Source organism: Prenolepis imparis, unplaced genomic scaffold (genome assembly GCF_030444845.1).
Source record: "Prenolepis imparis isolate NDT839.2.m4 unplaced genomic scaffold, iyPreImpa1.0 SCAF_2, whole genome shotgun sequence".
Taxonomy (NCBI): domain Eukaryota; kingdom Metazoa; phylum Arthropoda; class Insecta; order Hymenoptera; family Formicidae; genus Prenolepis; species Prenolepis imparis.
In genome coordinates this window covers 16509685-16531828 of record NW_028141160.1, presented here as the reverse complement: position 1 = coordinate 16531828, position 22144 = coordinate 16509685, and the positions used below count along the sequence as shown (strand labels likewise).

At 40.6% G+C, this 22144-nt stretch overlaps 1 protein-coding gene and 1 long non-coding RNA gene across 17 annotated transcripts in view; one reads left to right on the top strand and one right to left on the bottom strand.

Moving 5' to 3' along the window:
• Window positions 1-22144, top strand: part of Bru3 (CUGBP Elav-like family member bruno 3) — a 578576-nt gene that overhangs the window by 471728 nt on the left and 84704 nt on the right. The window lies entirely within an intron of this gene.
• The window catches only part of LOC145949101 (uncharacterized), a 69587-nt gene continuing 50328 nt past the window's right edge, over window positions 2886-22144 (bottom strand). The window contains exon 6 of the long non-coding RNA XR_014427543.1: window positions 2886-3108. This is a non-coding gene — a long non-coding RNA (uncharacterized LOC145949101). The remainder of the gene's footprint in view (window positions 3109-22144) is intronic.

Sequence of the window (22144 nt, the reverse complement as noted above, 5' to 3'; positions counted from 1 at the left end):
ATTTTTATAGCAATCGTTCTCAAAGTATCATACAAGGGTGATCGAGTAATAATAGTATTCACAACCGTGCACGAAAAACCGTGTATACAAAAATCTCAGTGAAACAGATTTATTGCACGTTATATCGTGACAGTAATAGACTATCAGAGTACAGGATGAAATATGCAAAGGGGAGAAAAATCAACGCGGATTGTCAAAAAAAAAAAAAATAGAGAGGAGTTAAATCTTTGAACTTTATCCCGATCAAAATCTACAGAATCTATACAGAATGGAAAAATTAAGACAATTTGTCGCGAAGATTAGGATTGTAAAAGGACAAAAATGTCAGATAGTTACCCGATTATATAACAGATGCAGCGTATGAATACCCTCGCGCGATGCACTTGCACTCGCGATCCGGTGGCTGGCGCGCGATTAAATTGCACACGAGGTCACGGAGAAACGCGCGCGCGGAATACGTGACTTACAATAATTAATACAAACAATCGGCGTCGTTTGTCGGTGCCGCCTAACGGCACGTGCCTGCGTGGTGCATTCACGCGATGACAGATGCGAATATCATCGGACGCGCCAATCGCGGACCCATTGGTTTCAAAGCCGGCGCGGCTTAATAAGTTTAGGTTCTCTGTGTCGTCCGCGCGAAAACGTCAACCGGGATTCGTTACACCCTGTCACGTCGAACGTGCCCTCTCTCCCTCTCGTAGACAGCAATGGAAAATCAAAACCGGAGGGGGCGAGATGCGAGCAACCGAACCGGGGAAAACAACGTTGCTGCTTGCGAAAGCAGCACGGACGAGCGAATATCGTGTGCCGTCTTTGTAACCTTCCTTTGTCCTCGCATTAAGCTGCTGGGAATACGCGCGGAGCAATGAGGGAAAACAAGGGCGGCAAACCGAGCGTTCAGCTATAAAAAATAAACATCGCGAGATGTAAAGAGAGAAAGAGAAGAAGGGGGTGGCGGAAGGAAAGGGCGCGGTATTGTGCTGCGGCCTCGATCGCGAATATACGTTATCAAACATTTATTTCACGAATGTTGAAGGATCAGGCTTGTGCGCTTCCGCTGACACGCGTATTGCGTATGCATCTCTAGCGAGGAATTATTGAAGAACGCACAATTTCGCTGAAAAATGTACGATACGGCATTCGATGCAACATCCTTTTCTATATATTATATATGTATCTTATTTTATAAAACTGATAAAAAAATAGAGAATATATATATATGACAGTTTATATATGCATCTGCTGTAGCAGAAATGTATTAAGGAAACGCAAAATAACAGGATATTTTTTATGCATTCGCGATTCGCTGACACGTCACTGCAATTATGGTCGGTCGCTCGCTCTTTCCATCCGCATTGACCATCCGGCTGCGCGACTTCCGGCGAGGCCAGGTGGACGAAGAGCTTGTTTCTATTTTTACATGCCATATATACCGAACTCATACGCATTGTCGCTTCGAGCAGCACGGAATATTGAGTATCACCCTCCTCTCTCTATGCTTCATCCCCGCTTTTCGCTTTTGATGGAACGTATGTACGTCGCGCGCGTCGACGGTAGCGATGACGAAAAACGCGTGCAGTTTTGCGCACAGTACTTTTGATGTTTACGATATATTCTCCATGATGAAAGACTACTACGTTGGATCGAGCTAATTTAACATAATCTAGAAATATAATATATTTCTCTTACTGACTCTCTTCGAGTGTACATATATATGTACGTGCCGCAAGTTCTTTAACTCCGATACTCGCTTCTCTCCTAGCATTATTCCATCTAAATGTACGTAGTAACGAGTTCGTGTAAATATACATCTAGCACGCAGCAAATGTATGTCAGAATACAACCGCATTGAAATCTTGCATCAGACAAGATTCTAAGGTGTTTACGTGCGAGTACATGAGCCACTGTTATAATGATACTGCCAGTTATGTAAGGGTAATGCGATTAATAAGCACGGATGGATTATACTAGATGCTATACTACCCGAGTGCCGACCGTTAATCATTATAACGAGACCGCGTTTCCAGAATTAATTATCAGAATTTCTAGTTTCTCGATACATCTCTCTTCGCTTACAAAGATATATACAACGATTACAATCCTTTCTAAAAAAAGTCCTTTACAAAAAAGGCATGTTAAATCGATTCTCGCAAGTATTGTTGCCTCTTTTCCGCGATGCTGATTGGCTGTCTCGATTCGCGTCGTTATACATATTCGTAGCATCGAGAGGCTGTTATCGCGAGGGTTAGCAGTTTGTTCAAAATAAAATTAAATAAAATAATATGTTTTAAATAATATGTTATAATACTTTAAACTTGATATTTTTAACTTAATATTTTTGACAGTTATCAGCTGATTTCTGTCAAAAAATATTAATCACGGATAAAGTATTATAACATATTATTTACAACATATTATTTACAACATATTATTTTATTTTATTTTATGTTGAACAAACTGTTAAACTACTAACCCTCGCGATGACAGCCTCTCGATGCTACGAATGTTATGTACAATGCGAATCGAAACAGTCAATCAGCATCGCGGAAAAGATGCAACAATACTTGCGTGAGAATCAACTTAACATATCTTTTTTATAGAAAGGGATGTTATAATATTTTTAATTCAATTAATATTTTTGACAATTATCAGCTGATTTTTGTCAAAAAATATTAATCGCGAATAAGATATTACAACATATTATATTCCCTATTACCGCTATAGAAATGTTATAAAATTAATTTTTCACTCACCGATACGTGCAATAGCTGAGTTGTAGTACAGCACACATTGATCTGAAACAAAATATTCAAATTATGTATATATACATATGTGTGTGTCGAATATCTCATAAACAATGCAGTTTAGAAAAAAATGTTTTGCATACCTCACAGTTGTCCTGCTGTCGCCCGATGCCTCCCTGGGCCTCCTCCTCCTCTCATGGTAGCACTCACGACACTCGCGAAAATACGAATAATTACGATCGCCCGACATTTTACACAACACTCCCGACACGCGAAACTTTACACGGCACTCCCGACGCGCGACACTTTACACGGCACTCCCGACACGACGCGTAAATCGCACTGTGTATCGCAATGCTATCTGTAACAAATAAAATACATACATATATTAGAATAATCTTATTATTTCGCATTATAACATACACAACATAAATATGCAAGCTAGAATTAACGATAGATATATCCACGGATCGCAAACATTCGCGCACGCGAAAACAGATTAAGTTGGGTTATGTTGGCAAGAGATTTTGCATCGAATTTTTCGCGAAATATGCGTTTCGAATAATTACGACTACATATTAACGTTGAAATTATGATATGCAATTGATAAATATTACAATACAAAGGTTAGAAATCGTTTCTAACGATTATGCTTACTAATTAATCACAGCGGGACGCAGCTCCAACTGCCTGATACTCGCGGCGTTTCGGTAATGGCCGAGGCTACAAACATCGGCAACTTCACTCTAATAACGCGCGCGCGATACTATATGTATACATGACTTAATATTAATAATTAATTAAAACTCGAAGAAGATTCGTTCGAAAAGATATAGCTTTAGAAAGAAAAAATATTAATCGTGAATAAGGTATTATAACATATTATTTACAATATATTATTATTTTATAACTTTTACCATATTATTATTTCAAAATTTAATTAGCAAATTATAACATATACAATATAAATATAAATATGTAAGAGATATGTAAGAGACTAGAATATTTAATTAGCAAATTTTCGCTTTATTAATATTTTTTGACAGAAATCAGCTGATTAAAGCGTTAATTTGCTACTTAATTTTTAAAATAATAATATGTTTTAAATAATATGTCATAATACTTTAAACTTAATTAATATTTTTGACAGTTATTAGCTGATTGCTGTCAAAAAATATTAATCGAGAATAAAATATTATATTATTTACAACATATTACTATTTAAATTTTTTAACATATTATTATTTTAAAATTTAATTAGCAAATTAACGCTTTAATCAGCTAATTTTTGTGAAAAAATATTAATCGAGTTTAAATAAACTTTTTTTTTTAATATTATTCTTTTTAACATAAAATCGAAGAATGGCGCGCGCTTGTGTTGTTCTAGTAACGTAAAAAAAAACAATGAAAACTTTTAATATCGACAAATTTTGGATTATTATAATATTATGTTATTATTGATATCTACAAACTTTCGAGTTGTTATATATTATCATTGAATCGCATTTATTTTGTTGAATGATATTAAAATTGCATTTATTTGTTGATCGATTTAAAATTCAACAAACAGTTTATAATAATAATAATCAATATATTATTTATATCTAGATTATCACAGATAATCGCAAGTAAAGTATGTATAAATATATGTAATAAATCTCTTGTTTGTTTTAAACTCATAAATAAATAATCTATTTATTTTAGAAACTGTAGCATTATTGTATATAAATGCGGGGACACACAAAGTCATTAACATAAATTAACAATTTACGTAATAAATATTTCAATGAGGATTAATCCTGCTGTTTGGGAAACTCGGTTATGCATGAAAAAGCTTGTTCTGAGGTTCAGCAAGTATCACGATGGATGTAAATGAAAAGTTACGTAAAGACTTCGCGCGCACACGTTTGGCAGATACACATTTGATGACATCACGTCTCGTACGGGAATAACGGTATGCCAGGAATACCCTGAAGGGGAATAAAGTCGATGTACTGCGGTCAGTAGGCACGTCCGCCCTTAATATTACACCTTAAGTCTACGGGCCTCACGCTCACAATTAAGAGTGCCCTGGGCTAAGTCGGAATCGTCTCACGTGCTGGGTATCCAAGAGAAAATCTCCTCCGAACCCCATCTGTGAGAAAAGGGACGGGATTACTGACGGTCGCAGTAATATAGATCGATCTCCGTCGCCAAAGGATACGCTCCGTAATTAATGATATTATCGATTTTTCCCATAAAATTGCCATTTACGATGAAGTATGAATGATTAATTAGTGTTCGATATTCCGTGAAATCGTATTATAATACGATTAAATCGTTAAATTATTTATTAAAAGGGGAGTTGGCGTAAAATTAGAGAGAGAATCATACATTCATAATAAATGCTCGCACGAATGCACGAATAAAGATACAGCGCGCGGGACACTTAAATTAAATGTAGCGTCAATATACTCTTACGTGTTCGATGTATCGAATATCATGAACACATTGAAAATAATATCAAATTGCAAAAAGATACATATAAATATAGTATTACAAAGTATTCCAAAAATATCACCCAGAGATTGTCGATTCTTACAGACCTCGATTTAGAGGGATCGGAGATATCTAAATAAATCCATACTAATGTTCAATATAAAAAAATATACCTATATAAATATTTAAATATTAGCATTACAAAAGCATTCTTTATATATATAAAAAAAATTATTCTAGCGTGTTTTCTTTACGAACGAACATCATTGAATCGACAACGCGAAAATTATTGCGCTTTATGTCAGCAACGCGCGAGTAATTCCGCGAGAATTTAGTCCGTGTTCTATTTTACGGGCTTGAGACACGCATTTTATTAAATCCCGCATCGTTTAACATCCCCGCGGCCGTTCAATTAATTCCTACAACAAACGGCGTACGCGCGTTGCGCGCTGGTTCGCTAATAAAATCTGAATTTACGATCTTGCACATCACGCGCCGCGTTATCTGGTTTTCCGAACCACTACGACACAAAATGATGTGTCCCGGCATTGTACCGTAGCATTAAGCGCAACGCGAAAGCGCGATAATTGTTTCCAAATGACAACGGCGGCGGTTCCCAAACGACGGTTTTGAATATCGATGGATATGTGGCTTCTCTCTTTCTCTCTCTTTTTCCGTATGTATATGTAATCGCGTGCGCGTGCGTGTATCGCTTCTGTGGAAATTACGTAAACGTATTGCAGCTACCTGCAAAGATATTAAACAAATCGTGCGCTTAGAGAATTAATCACAGATAATTAGTCGTCAATTAGACATTTGTCACAGCCGAATTTAACACATCCCATCGATCTTCGATAATTACTTTAAAAGACATCGTACAATTATAATCTCAGTAGAAACGTTTTATAAAATATACAAGATATTCTCCTCAATCCGTATCTTCGATTTAATAATATTAGCATTTAAAATCTAAGACGTGAAATTTAGTATAGATATGTGTGTCTATAATAAAACCTTAATGTTTGAACGGAATCAATAATTTGAGATTAGATAAAATGTATGAATTTGACAGACTAAAATCATCTTGTTCGACGAGATAAAAATATAGATCAGCGTATTTTATAGCTTTTGTATTGCCGATCGCCTTGTCGGTGACCTTAAATATACCGTATAGCGTACGAGAAAACTAGTCGTGGATTTGCTGAAGCCGCACGTATTCCAGCCGGAGATAGCCGGCGGACGCGACGGGGAGGAGGCGACCAGGTCCTCAGCGGCGTTATCATAACTAACGGCTTCATCTGCATAATTATCCGAGGAAAGTACGTTACTTAGCCGTCTACGGCAGGCAGCGCTCGGCTACAGAATACCTAGGCGCCTGGATTCCGGGATACTGTCGGTACCGTTTCGAACCCGGGACGAGAGCCTGTCTCCTCGGGAATGAAACCAATTACTCGGTGACCCCCTCGGGCCAGTACGTTTCCAGGGCGAAAGAGAAAGAGAGATTGACAGAGGCGCGGAGGAAGAGAAATTGCGCGGCAACGTGAGAGGAAAGGGTGAGACGCGAAGGAACGTAGCTATGAAAGAGACTGCGCGAGTGTGTGTGGATCCGAAGTAGAGAATGAATGTAAAATTGGCTAAAAAGAAATAAATTATCGATTACTTAAACTAATTAATCTGCCACATGATTTAATGTGCCAAACGTTACTCACACTCGTGTGTATAGTATCTAATAAAATAAGCAGGGGTGAAGCGAAAAGTTGAAAAATGTCTGAAACTCGAGGCATCTAATCGTTATAAACGACGGCTATATGTATGCCAAGGTGAATCCTTTAACTCTTATAACTTCCTTAAATCCCCGAAATGTCCGGCTTTCAGTAAGTTGCAAACTCAACGACTCCTGAATATCACGATCGGCGAAATCACGGCGAAACGGAAGAGGCGGAAGAGAGAAAAATAGAAGAAAGGACGAACAAGGTATCAAACCATGATAATTGACCCTCTTTTGCTCTGTTCCGGTTCTTGCACGCTGATACAGCCAGCCAGCACTCGAATGTTTCGGATCGATGTTATCCGGCAGTTCCGAATGAAGGTTGGAGGAAGGTCGAGGTTCTCCCCCATGCGAATTGTGCTCGTTTCCATCCCCCTTTACTCGCTCCTATATTCCTCGCCTCCAGGGGTGGAAATGGGAAACCCTCGAAATATCTGGGCGCGAGTATCTATCCCCGCGTGTCAGGTGGAAAGAGAGAAGATTCGGCAAATATAGAAGGCAGAAGGGAGATAGAAGAGGAGAGATGAGCAAGGGGTGAGAGAAAAAGAGAGGAAAAGTTCTTCCCGAAAACAGTTTCTTCGCCGGTGCGATTCCGAAAAGCGACTGCTGGAGAAGCGAAGGACGACGGCTTAAAGACGGAGCGGAGGAAAACCGACCTGCCTATCGGGATTATTAGAGTCATTATTTTTCCGGAAAACGTCGCCTAACCCTCCCTCCCTCCCTCTCCCTCTCTCGGAGATCATAATAGCGAACTGGTACAATTTTCTCGAACGACGAGAACGCTTCGATATCATTAGATCACGACGACAACCCTTTAAGCCGATCGTAATTCTGCTGATCATCATTTCATTTTAAGACATGGACCTCTTTTTCATAATATAATAATGTAATCTGACTAACGTAATGTAGGCAATCGCGGCGGATCGAGAAAGAACTAACATTTGAGAGAAGTATACTTTTTGATATTCGTGCGTCGTATTATCTAATCGGCGCATTAAACGCTTGTAAGAAGAGGCGGCAAATATACACGGCGGATATAAGTATAATTTAACGATGGTATCAGTACGTGCATGGCGAGACGTAAGAGCGTCACGGCGTGACACGGAGAACGAATACAGTGCGAAGGAAAGGACAAGCTGAGAGAAAGAGAGAGAAAGAAAGAAAGAATGGATGGTGGCATCGCGGAGAACGTTCGGTGCTTAGGAAAATGGCCGAGGGAGGGAAAGCGAGAAAAGAGAGCCGGAGGAAAAAGCGCGCCTGTTCGCAAGCGATAAGCCAGCCCATAGAACTGCCTTCTGCCGTTCTCAACTGCCTTCAGCTTTTCCCCGTCTAGAACGAAAACCTTCGGGATCGCCTCTCTCCCTCTCTCTTTTTCTCCCAGAATCCTTTACGATTCTCAACTGTGGCAACTGCCTGCCCCAGATCCACCAATCCGGACCCGATCGCACGGGACTTTAATATGAATTGCCTCCTGATGGCGACGTGTCCTCGTGGGAGAACGGCACGTCGATATTTAGGATTATCGGTCCGTCGCCGACGACGCCTGTATGACGTCGCGCGACGTCTGGTCGATCATTGAAATATGCGTTGTCCTCGCCGCGACGGAAGAGACAGTCTGATTGTCGACGAAAGGAATTGATCCTTCCGCCAAGAGTGTTTCGTCAGCAAATGTCGCTATCCTTCCTGCGTATACATATATACTTATACCGAGATTGCGCGAAATATTGTAGAAAATATTAGCGGGTTTTACAGTGTTGCTTTTATGGAAATCTCGCTCACGGAATAACGCCGCTTTATTACATTTCGCGCGCAAGCAGAATTTTCATTTCCTTTCGTCTAATATGTGCAAAAGTTCTATTTATACATAAGTCGCGCGGCGACCTGTGTGCCTACATTTACATTTATATGCTTCCATCAAACGCGCTTGAATGTTATAGCGGTAACAACTTTCGCAAGGATTTGCCAAGTTGTGCATATCGGCGAGCCGTTCGTCGTGTTTCCAGCATTAAGAGCGTGCACACCGAAGATACACCACCGCCCCATCCCACTCCACGAATGATACGTCGTTGCCGCGGACTACACTCGTAAAGAGAACTGCTGTCTCGCTGACTCGACCGGATTAGAAATGGTAACTAAGCCGTGAAATTGCTAAACAAACGGGACTCGAGAAACGGGAACGAGTCGCCATCGAAGTTGCGATGCCACCGGTAAACCTTATCACACCGGGTCAAACGTATCGCGTTATCATATTCGCCAAGTTTCAGCATGTACCGTGTAACATCGGAAAAACGTCAAGGCAAATTTATTTTATCATTCATTCATATCCATAAGTTTCGTGATAAATGGTTATCGAAAATTTTTAGTCAAACTTATCAAAAGCCATATTTTTCGTTCTTCCTTAAAAAAGAAAAAAACACTTTCTTTAAACAAAAAAAATAAAATTTGCTCGATAATTTTCGTTTATACTTATTATTACACAAAACGCATTAATGCATTCTTTTATAGATGAAAAAATTAAATTTTTGCTATTGACTTGTTCTTTCAGCATTTCAAAGAAATGCGTTCTCTCATATTTTTCTTTTAAGCCGGTCCGCGGAGATTTGATGTTCACGACACATCGCATTGGTTTTCCAAAGTGCCAGTACGTTCAATCCGCGAAAAATCTTGTGAAGCATCTCGCGAGATGCTGAGGGATCGTGTCGGCGACCGTCGTTTGGCGGGTTTGCCAGTTTACGATCGCGACGTCAGACGATACAAGGTTCCCACCCTCTCACGATGCACCCCCCGCGTCTCGACGATACACCTCTACACGAGGCATCCCTTATGCGCCATCGATATTTATGGGGCTATCTACATATTGCCAAACATATTGAGCCTCGGCAAATGGCCGCAGGCACGCGCGAAACTCCTGAATATTCAAGCAGGTAACGAAGCAAAGTTCGTTTGCGTTAGCGCCCGCTTCAGGCACTGATACACCTCCGGGTCATCAAGCAGTGCCTTATTACCTGATTGCATATTGAGCAGAGATGGAATTATCTTACAGCATACAGTCACGCGTGTTGGCACGTCGGGACCGATTTGCGACTAAGAACCACCAGCGAAGACAATCTGACATAAATTTCCGCGTATTTCTTAAGAGTCTTAAGAGTTAACTATTTGAAAGTACAATATGCCTCGGAAAATTAAAATGCTCAGCTTTTAATCGATATTTTGCGACGTCATAAATTTATGTGAATTATTATCTTTGAAAAGTATGCATTTCTCAAATACGTTTAATCGCGATAAACGTGGATCGTATGAATTTCGTAAAGCAACGTTTTCTTTCACTTAGACGATTTATATCTCGGCAAAATAAATTCAAGAGGATTCGGAAATAACGTCGATTGCGTCGGTAGCATCTATCTACATCCCATATAAAACCCGCTTGTCTTAGCCGCTATAAAGCAGAAAAAAACGAAAGCCGCATTTATCATCTCTGACTTGAGTCGAAAACTATATCGACGAGAGAGACGAACCCACTTTCCTAGATTAATCTAACAATAAGATAAATGTGGCTATACCGGAAGAAACGGCGCGGACAATTTTACTGTACAAAACAAAATGAAAGAGCGACGATGAAATCGTTCGTTAAAATTGTCGTCTATCTTTGGTCTCTGTATTTTATGCCTTTTTTCTTATTTTTTCGTCCTCTCATCCGTGCATTGTAGTTTCTCGTAAATGAGTTGAATAGAAGGGCACAGCGTAATTTGAAGATACGTTATTAACGCGTACGCAACTATCTCGTAACGTATGCTTAAGATGACGCCGATTAAGACGAAATAGATATATCTTACAAAAAAAACGAAAAAGAAAAAAGCTGGGGATATGAAAAAATAAATCATGCACGAGATCCTGCGGAATATACGGAGAAAAATCTAATAACACGGGGGAAAGATACTGGAGAGGACTATGGGAAAGAATTAATTTATTTTTCCTATAAATGCCCGGAAGCACGCAAATAAAACGGCTTGAATGCCGCGCGCGCGAGCACGTACAGAGGGATTATTAATAATGACGCGAACACAGATGCATTTCCCGGAGTATGTACCTACACGGTGAGCCGTCGCGGAAAATGCACCCAGGCAGCCGGTGCTTGCGGCAATATACATCGCTTCGCTCCCGAAACACATGCACGTAGCAAGAAACAAAGAACAGTTGGCGTCGAAAGTTTTCTGCACTGCAGTGTCTGCTTCTTTCGCGTTCGTACTCCCATGACGCCGACAACGATCACGAAGAGAACAGTCAGGAGGACCGAGAGGACGGTAGCGGCAACGACGACCACTGTCCTCCCCGTCCTCTTGACCGTTCCACCACTATCGCCAACAATAAGACGACGGACGAGGGAAGTTTCGGGGAGAAAGTCACCGCGCGACACCTCGCGCGCGAAAATATTGCCGGGTATCCATCTTGGACCCTCATCAAGCGGGGTCTCTGAGGGGTCTGCTCGTCGTTACGGCCTGTCACGTTGGGTCACTCAAGGGTCAACGGCACCCGGAGGAGCTCTCTAGTAAGCTCGTCGGTCATCCGCCGAGCGAGTTATGGCGTCGCTCACTGCCGGTCGTTGTTTTGGCAATTCACCTTTAATACGTCTCCGGGCGCCGCCATTATCGCCCGGTGCCTTTTGCAAATTGCACATGTACCAGCTTGCGCGCACACGTATGATTATATAAACCGCCACGGACAATCGTACGCGACTCGTTGTCACGGTTAAATATAGTCGCAGCTTGCGTTGCGTTATGCAACAGCGGTTCTCTGGTGCGTGCGTTGTCGTCGCTTATTAAGGGGGTAGTTGTATTAGTCGATACCGTTTGCAGACTCATGACGTAACTACAATTTAACCGTGTTATTATCAGCGATCAACTTCGTTTGAAAGGATCTGCAGAAGATCTTCAAATAGCGTCCCGATACACTCCCTCCCCCGGCCCCTCCTCGTCTCTCTTGATTTATTTCACCTCTTGACGTAACTTAAAAGAAATTCAGCACGGCGGCAGTGATATTATTTAATGTGAAAGTTGAATTTATTCACGCAAACTCGTGGAAAGAAAGTTGGCGCGCGAATACACAGCGACCAAAACTCGCAAACTTGCTGGATGGTGTGTCTCGCTGCGATCTTCCTTCTCTCGGTAAATCAAAGTAGGACTCAGGCACGACTTGTTTACCGACAATTTCATGCCTTATCGAGTTTTGCATCGCGCAAAACAAACAGCGCAACATCCACAAATGTGAACTTCCTCGCCGCATCGCGCGCTCTACGTTTCCCCGATATAAACTGATATCTCAAAACATCATTCTCTCTTTCGCTCTCTCTGTAGCGAGAAAGCGCGAAATAAGCGCGACATGAATTTGCATTAATACCACGTATGCCAGGCACTCTCGGGGAAGCGATCGAAGCTCGTCCCCGAAATGCTTCCCGTTTGACTGCACAGGAAAAAATTGAGGCAGAGTGGCCAGGGGGAGGGGGAGGGAGAGGGGGAGTGCAGTGACGGGCAGAAGGTTGGATGGAATAGGGTGGGAGGGATGAAGCAGGGCGGCGGAGAGAAGAAAAATATAGCGTACCGACCAACCTCGATCACTCGACTCTCCGCCGCGCTCCGGCATTAAAAGCTTTCGCTGATTTTACGCTTTGATTTCGCCCGGGTGATCGAGGGGCTACCCGCGCGCTGTACAACACGTACACTTTGACAGAAAGTTCAACCGCGCTCGCCGACCTCGATTCTCCGGCGTCAACGTCCCGGTCAAGCTCTCCCGAAGAACTTCGCGAAAGCGCCCTACCACATCTCTCGTGCGTCCCTCCCTCGCTCACCCTCCGCGCTTCTGTTAGAAAGCAACCTCGACCCTTCGCCGTACTGCTCACAGCCTCTTCAGCATCGGCGCGTCACCCCGCGCGCGGTCCTTCTACATCCCTTCCCGCTTCACCCTTCCCCCTCGCCCTCTCTTCCTCTCTGTCACGGTCCTCGACACACTCACCCCTGCCGTTCGTGGACCAATGTGTTTTCGAGCGAGCCGTCGCCCGTCCGCTCACAAAGTGGACGAATCGATATATCGCAGCACGCAGCGCGCACTGCGCTACGGCAAAGTGGATTTCGATAACCTCGTGACGCTCTATTGCATTTTTATTCAGTTTCACGGGCATTAAGCGGCAACCTGATTACGGCGCGGCGCGGGCGCGTGGTGGATGGAACGGCAAAGTGACTTGGAAGAGAGAAAAAAAAAGGACGTTATAGAGAAACGTGGATAAGAGAACACGACTATGAAAACAGAATAAGAGGAAGAGAACCAGATTATGAGCAGCGCCTTCCTCCTCTCCCGCAACTCTGCGAGAGAGCAAATAGCGTCTATAATAATTATACCCCCTCCCCTTCTCTCAGTTTCGCGTTTCCGTATTAAGTTTTGTTTCGACCGAATTTCATGCGATTAACATCGCCGATGTGTTTACATAACTAATAACTCAAAAGGGAGGACGCAGTAATCCGCAATAAAACTTGCATCGATCTGACGCGAATCGCGCACCCTGTTACTTGGATTACACCGCGATCGAGCGTTAGAATTAATAGTTAAAATCCGCGTATGTTAAATGTAATTAACACATGACGCTGATGTAGAATGGCTAAAGAGCTCCCGAGGAGGCCACAACAACTTCGACGTAACTCGCGAACCACCAGGGCAAGTAACCCGTCGCCGTTACTTGACGATAAGTTCGAACTACGATAACCGCCGTGGAATTTGGTGGTATCTAAACCGACCAGAACTAACGCGACGACGACGACGACGACGACGACGACGACGACGACGACGACGACGACGACAACGAAGTCGGCGCGGTTGCGGATCGCAGTTTTCGTTCGAAAATTCCGCGAATCTATTACACCCACGGGTATTATCGCCTTGGGGTGTAATCCCAACATCGATCGCCGATAGTTATCGCGACGTAAACAAAAGGACGCGTTGGCGGTTGTTACACGCCGATACACAGCACGTAGACCGTACGAGCAACGAAGAAAAGGTGGTGAGCTGATAGAAAGAACAAGAGGCGGATGAGAGAGGAAGCTCGTAGAAGCATCGGATGGTATATTATATATATACCTATACTCGTAGCGCGATGGGGGATCATAAGAGGGGGCGGCAAGGGCATAAGAGAGAATAGGTAGCGCGAGGAGTAGATGAGGAGGCAAGAGAGGTAAATATTACATAAGATAGTGCGTCTCTCCCTTTTCTCTCCTGCCGTCGCGTCGAGACCGAGGATGTGTCCCTCCAGTCGATATCAGTTGCCCCCGATACGTACCCTACCTCTAGCCCCCGCGTCGTCCCTTTAACGCGTTCTCCAGAGTCCTCCTTCTATACAAGGCCTATTCTCCCCCTTCGGCTATCTTCCCTCGGTCTCTTTTCATCGCTATCGCGAAACGGGCGAGATATTTCGTCTACCGAACAGGAGAAGAGACTCGACCGGAGATACTCTAATTTGTCCCCCGCGAATTAAAGCGACAGCTTGCGAAATATTGTCTCTCGCACTTGAAACTCGGTTTTTCGAGCTCGCGCGAAATTAGATGCAACGCGCGAGACCTTAATTTCGCAGCCCGGGGGATACGGAGCGAGAGAGAAGAAGCCGAGCGCATTACGACCATGGGCAGACACAAAGCGCGAAATGTGCTTACAAAAGAATCTGCTCGTGTCGGAAGACGCATCTACCCGGCGAAATACGAGGAAGCTAAAAGCTCGCGGACATCACATCGCGAAAGATGTATATCCCTTTGTGCAGTCTCTTTTCCTTCCTTTCCGTCGACGCGCGGAAAGATCCCGCGTATTTCTCTCTCTTCATTGAATCTTAACTTTTTCAATTTATCACTTGGCATTTCTAGTATATATAACTTGATAACATGTTATAATTATGTCGGCACATCCATGACGTGAATATGCAATACGGTCGACTTTATATGAACACACTCGCAAAGTCGGCGAGTAGCTGTAATCTACTTATGCTAGCTCATGCATGAAGTTAATATACAAGGTTGTTGGCTTTGTACTTAGTTTGTGAACCTGTACACGCATAAAGGGATTAATTTCAAAGTCTACACGCATTACAAACGTTTATATCACATGTTTCACAGAGCTGTGTAATAAATATATTTTTTTTTATAAATATTATATTATATTTTTTGAAAAAATACAATAACAATGATGCTATCATATATGTATTTTCTTTCATAGGCAAGTTTATGCATAACACTATTATCGTGCATTATATTTTATAATACTTTTTAGTGTTGAAACTATATGAGTACGTGATTAATTTAGTTAATAATAAATCTGCTCTATTATGACACATTCAATTATATGATATATATTCAGTACCATCTCTTTTAAAAATATTAAAAACTATTCTCACAAACATTAATTTTAATATGTGTATGTAGTCTATGTAGTAAGTATAGTGTTTCATATATTTTACATATAAAAGTTCAGAGTTCTGACCTTTAAGCGAACGAAGAAAACATTTTATACTCAAGTCTCTCTCTGCTTATAATTTTAAAATACTACGACAACGGTTAAAACGCAAAAGATGTGCGTCCTCATACAAGTGAAGAAACTAACTATACTTTGCTTGCCACCAAAAAGATGTATCAAACTATATGTCAAACTTGCTTTTCTTTTACGCAATTTTAAATACTTATTTTGTAATTTTAAATATTTATTTAAAATATTCCTATAAATAAAAAAATGCTTTTAATTATCTTACATAAAAAAAATTTTTTATATATATATTCTTATATAATTTACTTATTTAACATTCGAATTTAAAATTGAAATCTAACCAAATAATGTTTATATTGTTTATTTGACTTCTTATTTTATTGCACATTCTAAATATCTATCATTACTTTAATAAAATTTTTATTTTTTTTTTATCATTTTTCTTTTTATTTTGCTTTGTTGCACGATTATTTTTTGATTCTATTGTAAATGTAATAATAGCTGCTCAATAGGAATGTTATCCTAAAGCATATTTAATAAAATATCTATTTTTTCACAATTTCCTTTACTTTTTCACTTTTTTCCGCTCCTAACAAATTTATCTCATTTCCGGATTTCCCTATATAAAACACTTCCATCGCGGCCTCGCAGCGTTAATTTGTCGTTACCTCACAGTCAGGCGTTTGTCAGTGACAGCCGGACACAAGGGTGGCATTGTCGAGGTCGCGTGGCCGAGGGTTCGCGTAGCGAGGGTGACCGAGGACGACGAAGGCTAACGTGTACCGTCTTTCTCGTCGGTGGGGTCGGAAAAGGGGGAATGTCGGCGGGTTGGCGAGTCCGATCGTCGCGCGGATGGGATCGTGCGTGTGACGAGGGGGCGATTTTGAACTTGGTGGTCAGTGTACTGCAACCTAACCTCGGGAAACAGAAAGGAAAGAGCTACGGATGATGTCGCCGACGATGATGCAGTCGACGACGACGATTGCGATCGCGAGTAATGGTAGCTGAGAAATGATGCGATGGTGGTGGTGGTCGTGGCGAAGATGGTGGTAGTGGTGGTAGTGGTGGTGGTGGTGATGGTGGTGGTACCGATGGTGGCGGGTATACGCCTTGCGTCGTTCCCGCGCTGAATTATTGAGACACCACCAGATCGATGTCACAAAAGGAAAACGGCTGTGCGGCTTGAAATGACGGGCTTTCGCGTCGCTCATACATTATGCACGCGGCCGTTTCTGCCCTGTGGCCTGCGCGGATGTATTCGTGCGCTAACGTACAAAAAAAAAGAGGAAAATACCCTCCCTCGTCCGCGTTCGCCACCGTGTCGGGAGCCGCGTTTTGCATTTCTCGTGCGATTATGTCGTGCTTATTGCTTGTAAAGTGAAAAAAACGAGAGACACGCGGCGCGCAGAGGTCAGGACCTCCGTCGCAGCAAGGTCTCTGTCTTCGTTTCGTTCGCTGAGCATTCCCGAATGTACAGACAAGACATAATGTAACTGATTGTGAGTGGATGAGCTATTTTGTAATATAGCGATTATTTCACTGTTATTTTTTTTGTACTTTATTACGCAGTGATCCGAAGCTTAATGGAGTTTATAAAGAAAATCAATGAAATAGTCATTAGCGACTTATATTATGTTGGAAATAATCCAATTAACCATCGCGTTCTCGGAACTTTACATTGTCTTATAACACAGATTATAAGATTTCTCGGGTTTTTTTTATTATTATTATTATTATTAATATAAAATGATAAAATAATGTCTTCGTAAAATTATAATCTCTTTATTATAAGAATTCAATTTTAAATCCAGTTTTTATAAAAAATGTAATATAATTTAAATAAATTATATTAAATTATATATATATATATATTCACAAATAATATACTGTTATAAATTGTTACACTATCATAGATACTACCATACACGGAAACAAAGTTTCTGATTAAAAAATAGAAAAATCTGTATATTTTATAATTTATAAAGAGGCTAATTATTTTTATTCATATTATGTTAGGTCTGGTTATTTTTAGCCAAGGCTACAGGTTACTGCGAAAACGAAGCAATTGCAAACACAACATAAACGCAACATAAACGAAGGGATGATAAACTTATGTGACGATTAGAGAGAAAAATTTGGAAATTATCGATTTTTTTATTTAACTCATTGAACCGTAAAACCTAATAAACCATAAACGCCAGTGCGCACCATTAGCAGGGGTAATATTGTATGTTGCGCAATTAATATACATGGATGTACCCGATCGATTGGCCTCGTTTGTCACTTCGATGAAAACAACAGAAGAATCTAGTTAGAATAAATATCGTTCATGCAAATTTTCGTATAGCATATGTTATATTTTCCTGATGTAACTAACATATATGCATACTGTTAGTTCAAACGTTTTGATTCAAATCTATGGTTTTGGTTATCATTGATCATTATTATCAGCAATAGCTATAGTACTATTAGTTATTATATCAATTTATGTACACATTTATTAATAACTAATCAATATGATATGACCACTAGTTTTATTTGAATATTCAGCTTTATATATACATATAACCAAATATTTTTATTATTAAAATGATAAACAATGAAAAAAAAGCGCGGATTATAAAATTGTCTATTGCATAGAGCCTTTCACATAAGATGACACTGACGTCAACTGAATCGATAGTAGCTATTACTCTTCGTAAACTCTGGAACGTGGTAAACAAAGCCTACACGCCTTCCAATTTAACGCACACTACTACTTTATCTATAATTTTCTTAACTGTGTCGTAGAGTGTGGACTAAGCAATATCGCGTAATGTTGTTTTATCCATCCGATCAATATCCGCCTATGAAACGAAGAAAAATGAAAAGACAAACATTAACTATGCGTTCGGACGTTATTTCACGAAATAGATAAACAGAGTTTTATATTTATATTTGTATATATGTATGCGTACACGTATACCCCTTATATCGAATAAACCCGTCTCTCTATATAACCGGGAATTTGTCAAACATAACAATGGACAAGTAAAAATAGAAATTCGATTCGCAGATTTAATATAATGCAGAGACTAGAGAATGAAAGTATAACGCAATATGTAAAACAATTTTTAACATTATGACATTGAAAATTATATCACGACGGACAATTTCGAAAGTGTAAAGAAGCAATATCTCGTTCAATGTCGCAAATTTCTGTTTAATGCAATTCTCTCAGAGTCTTTGTGGTTGCGTTACCAAGTCTTTCCCGAGCTTAAAAATTGAAAGAGCAACGAGGAATGAAAGTGGGATAATACAAAAGTGGAAGTGATAGTAGAAGAGCGTGTGCCACGAAGTTGTCGGAGGGAGAACGAAGTAGGGCGCGGAGGGTTGAGGCGAAACGAAACGGTTCTTTGTCCTCCCCTCGCAGCGAGAAGCAGTTACATAATTCCATTATTTATAGCCAATATCCAGTAGAGACAAGGGGATAGGATGAGAAGAACGAAGCTGCGGCTTAGCCTAATTAATTTACGAAGTATCCGCGTCCGATCGTTTCCCTGAAGGAAATAGAATTTCTGAAAATCTCATACGTCGTCTCCAGCAGCGTAGCCTCACAATCGTGGAAACACGTATAAAGCTTTTTCGGTTATTGCGAAAGTTGATATGAAATATGCTGATCGAGCGATCTGTGCATGTATGCACTTACGCTTTGCTTGTTCATGAGAATAAATGTGAGAGATGGACGTCGGAGATCGAACATTGATATGAGTGAGTCGAGGTCATTGTACTTCGTACACAATCAGCCTGACTTTTAATACACCTGGCCTGCTCTCCCCTTTCTCCCCTTCATCCTTTCGAACCACCCCTCGTCGCAATTGTGCGCTATCTAGTAATTTTCCTCCTTCCCCTATATTGAAACGCCGCATCATGACTACATGCGTTTTTTCCGTACAATGAAATCAATTGCTACAGTAATCATAATTTTTTTTTGTCTAGAAAATTCTCGGTAAACATCTATGGATATTTCTATTAAATATTTTTATTATTTAATATACCTTTTCGTGTAATGTATTAATAAAAATTATATTTTATTTTAACAGATGTTGACTCTTTTACGCTCATTCATATTGTTAACAGGCCGCTAAATGTTGATCGATTGTTGCATTTTATAAATTACTACACAAATGTTTACATGTAGCTGCACTTTTTCATTCTTTGCCGCTACTGTGGATCAACATCAATATCACTTAAATTGTTATTAGCTCAAATTAACTCGATACTAATAAAGTTACTATAAATTAATATTTATCATAATATTAATGATCTTCATTTAATAGCAAATAATTTTGAAACTTTAGCAGTAATAAATGAATTATAAATATTAAACAAAATGTAACTGAAATCATATATATATAAACACACGTTCATCTATACGTTTTATATAGTTATTAGAATTTATCTATATTTTATCTATACTTTTTCTTGAGAAATACACAGATGGCATAGCTCTCTTTCTCTCTCCCTTCCTCTCTTTCTCTCTTTCTTTCTTTCTTTCTTTCCTTTTCTAACTATCAAAATAACTAGCTGATTGCGTGTGCCTGCTCAAGCATAAGAGCTCAAGCGCAACGAAGAGGGTAGCGCCTGATGCCATCGGGGTAACCCTCCTAAAACTCGGTCGCTTTTTCATTTCTTATGCAAGATCGATCAATCACGAAACAATCTACTTTTGTATAATCCTTCTTGATTATACGAAAGGTCGAAAGTGTTTGCATGCGCATTTAACTTACTAGAAGCCATTGTTTCTATTTTATATAATAGCGAAACTATAAAAAACCGATGTTAAACCGATAAATTCAAAGCATAATCTACGATTAAATAGATGAAAAAAGAGAGAACGAAAATATCATGACAAACAGTAATATAAGTTAGAATGCAGACGTAGAAGCTTTTCTCTACACGAAAGAAAAAATCGCGGAATAAAGAAGGAGAACAAGAATCGACGAGTAAAGAGGAAAAGTAATAAGAAAAGGTAATACAGAGAGAGAGAGAGAATGTTGAAGAGTCACGGAGCGAAAAGGGTCTTCTTGTAGAGGGAATATGGGTTGCGAGTTAGAAAGGGTCGCTAATCGCGGACTCGGATACCGGCCTCTTCCGCGGGTTGCCATGGGGAGGATTGCCCCAACGTCCACGATCGCATCTCTTCACCCTGCTTCCCCCCTGTAGCTTCTTTATAAACGCATGCCGCGTATGAATAATATCACCGGCCCGGATATACGTATCGCGATGATATCATCCGTGATCAGATTTCGCCGTATTCTCGAGAGAGCACTGTTCCAACCTCCGCGATATCAATATTACCCTCGAGGACATTAAAACTACTTGCATCGCATTCGTATCTTCGCATTATTACCTTTTATTACGATTCCACGTAATAATCGTCTCGCGATCAAATCACGCCCACGTTAAGAACGAACAACACGTATCAGAGAATTTCGAAAACGTGTCTATATATTGCATCGGACGCGTTATCTATTCAAGATGTGCGTGTGACGTGAGGACTGGCGCATCGAAAGAGATATGGAAATAGGATGGAGAGCTGAAGTCGTCGCGCCACGTATGAGTTTGATGGAAGATGAGTGGACGTCTCGTCGTAAATAGTCAAGGATCATCCGTAAATTATGGAAGATCGATCGATTTCGAATTGCCGATATCAGGTGACGTAATGGATCGCGTGCGATTACGTCACGAAATTTCACTAAATTAATGCAGAAATATGTGAGTGCGGCATCTATGAATATTGATTATGGTAACGAATAAAGTCCGTGGATACTAGCTCACGAAAACTAGATCTATATCTCGACAATCGTTTAGCTTCTACATCTATTTCTTTATATCATGTACATACACATCTCTCAATTAAAAAAGAACAATGGTTTTCCGTTACAGAAACATGAAATTCGCGAATATCTAGAAAGTATTATTTATCTAAATCGTTCGTAGCTGTATCTCGCTAAAATTTCTATTAAGATGGCACGTGAACATATTCAAGTTTAAAGAAGTCGATATCTCTTCGAATGTAACACGTCTATCGAAAGATCATTCGTCTTGCGTGGAGCACATCAGGAATTCATGGAATCAATCTTGCCACAATAACAGGCGTAAAAGTGATCGCAAAGCATTGCACGGATGCAGGAATGTCGGAACAGGCGAATCAAACGGTGAAACTTTTTTTTCTCTCGCGCTCCATGACCCGCGAACTTTTCGCCATTTTCGCACGAGATTGATCGCGTAATCCATAACATCCGGGCTCCCGCACTTTCCATATCGACGTTCGAGTTTCGAAGTCTTTCCCAGACCTCATCGTCCTTAGGCGAAGTTCGCCGAAGTCATCAAAAAGCAACGCGGCCTGGTTCGTTGGAGTTTTCCTTACCAACTTTCACTTGCTTCCTTTCCTCGTGCGCGTCTATCTTCACCCTTCGCCGCTAGGTAAATACTTCGGCCTAGTCAGCAGCTCTGGAGCACGCTGCGTCTTGCAGACTCTTGCTTTATCCTCTTAGCAACTCACAGGCGCGATTCAACTTTTTCTACGGCGAATATGACGTAATTTCAAATCAGATATGATGTAATTCCGTGCCGAAAAAAATCACTTGATAATAGTTGA